Below are 7210 nucleotides of genomic sequence, written 5' to 3'. Positions count from 1 at the left end.
GTGTAACCAAGGGGCATTATGACACCTCAAGGCCTCCTGGAAGCAAGGGACCATTGGGACATGGTGAGGCCGCATGTAAATGAGGGAACATGGAGCAGGTCAGGCTGGCTTGGCCTCTCAGGGGCCACCTGACAGGTCTGGCTGATGTTGGGATGTCAAGGGCTGCCTCTCATCAGCTCCTTGAGCGCTGGGGCTCCTTGCTTTCCTTTCCAGGGAAAAGAACTGTCCTTCTTTTCAGATGCCCATTGCCATAATTGGTACTCTCCCTAAAAAATTTCCTGTATGCAAGGACATCTTTCAGAACAAATCCTGCCAGGTCTGACTGGCCTTGGCCTCTGGTGGTTGCCTCTCATCTTCCCCTGAAACACTGGGGCTCTGTTCCTTCCCTCCCATGGAAAAGAACCGGCTTTCATGTCCAGGGGCGGTGGCTAAAATTAGAATTTGGCCACCCAAATTTTCTATATCCAAGGATTGCTCCCGCACAAAACCAGTCAGGACAGGCAGGGCAGGGTGGTGCTGTCCTCTGGTGATTTTCTTAGACAATGAACTGAATGTTTTCAATTGAAAACACCTTGGAGAGGGCCCAGAAGTCTCTCAATTTGGGGTTTTGAGGCCTTGGGCACTTGACCACTGCATATGGAAAACGTAGCTCTGTGCCCTGCGCTTTTGTGCTGGTTTTGCATTATGGAAGTGACATCGTAAGAGAAGCTGCTAGCAGTTTCATCTGTGTCCGACAAAAAAAAAAAAAAAAAACCAATCAGTAATTAGCTATGAGAATTGACAATCTGTTAAACCACTAAAGAAACTGTAAAAGAATCTGTGAAGACACAAGTTAAATATGAAAAAGCCTGGGAGGGTCTCATTCCCTTCTGGCTGTCAAAAAGGTAACAAGGCTGAACCAGCCCTCATCTCAGCCAGGGCAGGTCCGGTGGCTCCTGCGGTGGGGCCGGGCCCCTTCCCAGGGACCACGCCAGGCCCCATCGGCTGCCGGGCAGGGGGAGGAGAAGCCATCGGCCCCCGGCTGTGCTGCTGCTGTGTTCTGGCCTGGCTGCTGAGATCCTGGCCCTCCCCCCAGCGTGGCCCATCCTGCAGCCGCTGCAGAAACCTCCATTGTAAAACAGCTCCAGCTGCAAGGACCAAGCCCGGCCAGTCACGGAACCATCTGCAGGCCCCAGGTGAGATATGAACTCTGTCAGTGCTTCCATCCTCCCTCAAGTGAGAGAAAAGGACAAAGTGCAGGCACATAGAGGGGCAACATGAAGACATTGAGGTTAGTGAAGAGTAAGTTGAGTCCCAGATGGGAGGGATGAGGAGATGCCTTGATCTTGGGGCAGAAATCCTCTTGTAAAGCTATGGAGTAGAATGTAATTGATCCATCAGACTTTCTTTTTCCTTATAAGGCATTGAAAAGTATGGGGAGATGACTTGTTCAGCAAAGGCCTCCATGCTAAAGGAAGCAAATGTTGAAGTAGCTGTGATCCTATGAGAAGTTTGAACAAAGAGAGAAGAGTGATAAGACCCTGTGCCCTCAGGGGGAGCAGAAGACCTCTGTTCCTAGAGATGAAGATGATTTCAGAAATAGATGAAGAGAACCTTTACTCTTAAACAGATCATCTTTAAACTAATACCCCGTAAGCTGACATAGCCCATAAACACAGCTGTGGGAAAGGCTGTGAAAAACTGGGAGGGACTTCACGATTGCAGATTTTCCAGGTAGCTGCTATTCATGGGAATTGAGAGCCACAAGAGAACTGTTTTCTTATGGAGAAAACCGCTTAGCATGAAAGAGAGACTTCTCTCCCTAACTGAAGAAAGACTATTCTAGAGGTGAAGAACTGACTGAAAATTTTAGGTTTTGTCTCCTTACATTGTCAGTAAGGAAGAAAAGGTTGTAGGGAGAGGGGAAGTGTTCTGAATGATTTGTTCTGATTCTTATTAATCTTTCTTTAGTAACTATAAATAAACTTTTTTATACCCTTTAAAAGTTTTTAACCCACTTGGCCTTTCTCCTAATTTTATCTCACAGCAGGAAAGAAGTAAATATACTCTAGTGAGTGCACTTGTAATTAGCCAACACTGAACCCACCACCCTAATTTATGCATTGGCTGAAGAATCTCAAATTGCCAAAAAGAAAACCACTACAGAAAGATTTCTGATGAACTGCATGAGAGCGAGGGAAATCAACAAGGATCCATGGTTTGTCAGAACTTGCTTGGCCCTAACGAGCCCTGTGGTGCGTTTGGAGCTGAGCCCTGGAACCTCAGAGCCAGAGAGGAAATTGCACAAACCTTTCCAGGAGTCAATATCAGAAGAAAACGCCAAAGTGTTTCAAGGCATGAATGGGTCCTACTGAGGTCCATCCCCAACACAGGCTCCTCATGGACTCCTTGGAGGAGAGAATTGGAGGTCAGGATGGCACAAAAACCTCTCAGAGACTCAGTGTAGAAAGGAAATTCCAAAGTAACTTAAAAACTTTGAGTATCTCAAAGTATTAATGAGCCCCACTGAGTGTCAGTACAGAGCTCTCAAGGGAGTCCTTAAAGCAGATAATTGGGGCCATGATTGCACAAACCTCTCATAGAGTCTGTATCAAAAGGGAAACACCAAGTACCTTAAAATAACTAAAGTACCTTGAAGCATTATGAGCCCCACTGAGTGTTGTTACTGACAAAGCCTCTCAAAGGACTAATTACAGCAGATAATTGGAGGCCATGATTGCACAAACCTCTTAGAGGCTCCAAGGCAAAAGCCAAACCCAAAGTCCTTTGAAAAACCTGCAGTCCCTGGAAGCCCCTCAGGGCCATTGCTGAGCAAGGCTCCCCCAGGACTCCTTCCAGCAGATCCTTGAGACCACTGGGAGTTGGGTTAGGAGGGGATGCTGAGGGCAGGACAAGGGGCTGACAGTGCCCAGCCTGGCTGGGGCTGTGCCAGGAGGCCCCAGTGCCTCAGGACTGTGTGTCTCCTCACAGCCCTTGGTGGCACAGACCCTGCTGTGGCCCACGGCACCAAGACTTGGCTTTTCTTTCTCCCCACCTGCCATCACTGCCTCCAGGTCTCTGTCCTGGCTGGGGCCTGGGGACACTTTCTCAGTGGTGTCCCTCAGTGGGACCCATTAAAAATCCAAGAAACTTTGGAGTTGGATTCTGACTTGGAGTTCTGGAGAGGTATCTTCAGCTCCCTCTCAGGGACTGATGTTCAGGGCCTGAGCACAAAGCCCCAGAGAGTCATTAAAGTCCTTGTGCTGTGTCTGTGCTGCTGAGCTGGGCTGGGCTCCTGGCACAGATGAGGGTGATCCTGGTAACAAGAAGAGATTCAAAAGAACATTTCTCTTGATGAGCAGCTCTTCTCCCAGCCCAGCAGGGCTGGGGCACTGCCCGCAGCCACCCCAGGCATGGCACAGAGAGCTTCAATCAGTCAGAGCTGGGAAGGTGCTGAGAAGTGCCAGCCCTTGGCACAGGAACCTCTGGCTGCAGCACAATGCAGCTGCAGATCCTGGAGCCATCTCCTAAAGCTGGAACATCCCAAGGCCTACAGACTCTGTGAATGTATTCTCTGATTCTCTCTTTTGCAGAGCAGCCAGGGGTGCCAAGGCTGTCCTGCAGAGCAGGGTCCTGCAGCCCAGGGCGCTGTGCTGGGGCAGGGACTCTGCTGCCTGCCAGGGACAGCTCTCAGCCAGCCCTGACAGCTGCTCTCAGCACTTGGAGACAAGATCTGGATGGAGGAGACAGCTGTTAAAGCTTGGAAGTGTTCTCCTTGTGTGGTGACCATGCTGCCTTGTTCAGGACTGCTCTCAGCATGGCATGTAACTCCAGAATGTTTCCATGTAGATTATTCACAGAGCACAGCAAGGCAGGGGCTGTATGAAAGGGAAAATCCTGCTTTTGTACTCCACTGCTCGGGGTTGCCTCGGAAATTGCACATAGATATTCATCACTGAGTTCAAGCTGAGAAAAATAAAAAAGTATTCTGTCAGATCTGAATAAACAGGGCAGTAACAGAAATCAGCAGAGGGCCCCTCACAGGCAGCATTTGTGTCACTTTTCCAGCCTCCTCGGGGTTGCTGTGATGTTGCCATCAGAGCCAGCAGAGCCATAGCTGCCCCGGGCAGTGGCAGAGCTTGGAGGGGTCTGCAGGGCAGAGCTGAGCCCCCAAGGGCTGGACTGCGCTCTGGCAGCCGTGGCAGGGCCCAGCCCTGAGCACAGGGAAGCAGCTGCTGGCAGGGACAGCACTAGGCTGCAGAGCCCTGGGCAAGCAGAGAGGGGAAAGTGCCCCCAGGCTGTGCTCAGGTATTTAAAGTCTTCTCCAAACCCAGCTATTCCATGATTACTTTTTTAACAGATTCCCATGCCAAGGCACTGCAAATGTCCAACAGCAGCTCCATCAGCCACTTCCTCCTGCTGGCATTGGCAGACACACAGCAGCTGCAGCTCCTGCACTTCTGCCTCTTGCTGGGCATCTCCCTGGCTGCCCTTCTGGGCAACGGCCTCATCATCAGCGCCATAGCCTGTGGCCACCACCTACACACGCCCATGTTCTTCTTCCTGCTCAACCTGGCCCTCAATGACCTGGGCTCCATCTGCTCCACTGTCCCCAAAGCCATGCACAATTCCCTCTGGGGCACCAAGACCATCTCCTACAAAGGATGTGCTGCTCAGCTCTTTTTCTTTATGGTCTTCATCTCAGCAGAGTATTTCCTCCTGACCATCATGTGCTACGACCGCTACGTGTCCATCTGCAAACCCCTGCACCACGGGACCCTCCTGGGCAGCAGAGCTTGTGCCCACATGGCAGCATCTGCCTGGGCCAGTGCCTTTCTCAATGCTCTCATGCACACAGCCAATACATTTTCCCTGCCCCTGTGCCATGGCATTGCCCTTGGCCTGTTCTTCTGTGAGGTGCTGCAGATCCTCAAGCTCTTCTGCTCCAAATCCTGCGTCCGGGAACTTTGGCTTCTTGTGTTTCCTGAGAGTTTAGCATTGTGTTGTTTTGTGTTCATTGTTTTCTCCTATGTGCAGATCTTCAGGGCTGTGCTGAGGATCCCCTCTGAGCAGGGATGACACAAAGCCTTTTCACCCTGCTCCCCTCACCTAGCCGTGGTCTCTATGTTCATCAGCACTGTCATGTTTGCTTACCTGAAGCCCCCCTCCATCTCCTCCCAGTCCCTGGATCTGGCACTGTCAGTTTTGTACTCAGTGGTGACTCTAGCCCTGAACCCCCTCATCTACAGCTTGAGGAACCAGGAGCTCAAGGCTGTAGAGTGGAGATCAATGTCTGCATTGTTTCAGAAACATTAAACTGCTGGCCAGTGTTTGCAAATCACTTGTAATAAAATCATCTTTGATACACATTGTTGGTTTCATTTCTGAGGATCTTTTTCTTTGTTTTATTTTTTTCATATTCTCCAAAAAGAAATGTCATTGTTTGTGCCATTTCTCATTTTGTTTCTCTCCACCTTCCCTGTGGCCACAGACCATGTCAATGAGGGGCTGCACTCTTGGTGGCTTTAAATGAACTAAAGAATGTCCCAGCAAAGTTTTCTGCAGAAATGCCCTTTTGTTGCCTTCTCTGGAGCTGCAGCAGTAATGTCTGTGTGCAGAGCTGGGGCAGATCAGTGCTGGCCCAGCAGCTGTGCCCAGGAGCAGCAGCACTTGGTGTTGTCAGTGCTGCTGCTGTGGCCCTGCCCTGCTGCCCTGGTGGCCCTGGTATTGCTGTAGGGCCTGAGTGCTCTCAGGGCTGGGCACAGCCCTGGTGGTGGCAGTGCCAGGGGTGCAGCAGGGACATGCCATGGGCACTTCTGGGGCAGCACCGACGCCTCAGCCCAGGGCGCTCCAGGTTCCTTGCCCAGGCTCTCTCAAGAACAAGGCCAGGCCAATGCTGAGCACAGAAAACCCCTGTGAGCACCCCCATGCTGTTGCTGTGGGGACATGAACCTGAGGGAGCACAAATGCCATCAGCCCCTGGGGCCAGCAAGGGCTAGGTGACAGCAGGGAAACCATAAGATGGGAGTTTCCTGTGCCACTGCAGTTGCTGTTGCTCAGAGCCAGGGCTGCCTGGCAGCCACTCCCAAACTGCCCTGAGCATTTCCTTGGCTTCACCTTTGCTTTCTTTATCCTTCCGTTGTAGAAATTTCTTCCTCTTGCCCAGCCCTGTTCCCTCCCCTGCAAACAGCCCCTCCCTGTTTGCTCTTCCCTCTCTGGCCCGACTCCCCATTGCAGTTCCTGACTTGGCACCATGGGAACATCCCATGGGGAGCAGGATCATCCTACAAGTGCTACAGGAATTGTCTGTAGGTTCCTGCAGTGGCTGGTGCTGCTCCCTTGCCAGAGACACCACAGGCCTGGGGGGCACATCTGGGCTGCTGTGTCTGCCTCTGGGGCTCCCTGTTCTGGGCAATGAGGAGGAGCTGCAGAGGATCTGAAGGACTGACAGGATGGGCTTTGGGCCTGGGAGGAGAAGCTGAGGGACGTGGGCTCCTGGAGGTTCTCAAGAGGAGGCCCAGGGCTCATCCTGCAACTTCTCCAAGCGTGGTTTCAGAGAATCACAGAATCAGCAAGGTTGGAAAAGACCTTGGAGATCATCAAGTCCAACCTGTGTCCTGACACGGCCTTGAGTCTCCTGAGACTCCTCTTCTCCAGGATAAATAACCCCAGCTCACTCAGCCACTCCTCACGCGACTTGTGTTCCAGACCCCTCCCCAGCCTTGTTGCCCTTCTCTGGACACACTCCAGACCCCCCATGTCCTTCCTAAATTGGGGGGCCCAGAACTGGACACAGCACTCGAGGTGCTGCCCAACCATTGCTGAGCACAGGGGAAGAATCACTGCCCTGCTCCTGCTGGCCACACCATTCCCGATCCATAGGAGTGCCACGGGTCGGATGCGAGAAGTGTTGGGGAGGGGGTGAGGACACAGTGTTATTGACTGTCAGCCATGAAAGGTCTTGATTTTCATATCTGTTCAGATTGCATTAGAAGGTGCTGGTGGTCAATATCAATTGGACATTGTTGCTGTCAATCTATAAACAGGAAAAGAAAACAGGGCAAAAGTTCTCTCTGCATTGTTTTCAATATAGTATATTCACTTGCAATGCACTTCTGAAATCTGTTCAATTAACCACAGAAGAATTGAACATTTAAATGAGTCCCAAGGGCTTTCTTTTTCAGGTGTTTTGAACAAATGTTTATGAGCCTTTGCCACTGAGTTCCTAAAC

The 7210-nt window shown here is 51.2% G+C and overlaps 1 pseudogene; it reads left to right on the top strand.

Annotated features, from left to right (window-relative positions):
- The first annotated feature begins 4473 nt into the window (after positions 1-4473).
- LOC132339821 (olfactory receptor 14J1-like) lies at positions 4474-5295 on the top strand (annotated as a pseudogene).
- Positions 5296-7210: the final 1915 nt, after the last annotated feature.

This window comes from Haemorhous mexicanus, chromosome 30 (genome assembly GCF_027477595.1).
Source record: "Haemorhous mexicanus isolate bHaeMex1 chromosome 30, bHaeMex1.pri, whole genome shotgun sequence".
NCBI classification, from domain to species: domain Eukaryota; kingdom Metazoa; phylum Chordata; class Aves; order Passeriformes; family Fringillidae; genus Haemorhous; species Haemorhous mexicanus.
Note: the sequence above shows the minus strand (reverse complement) of the source record. Positions and strands in the feature narration are given on the sequence as shown.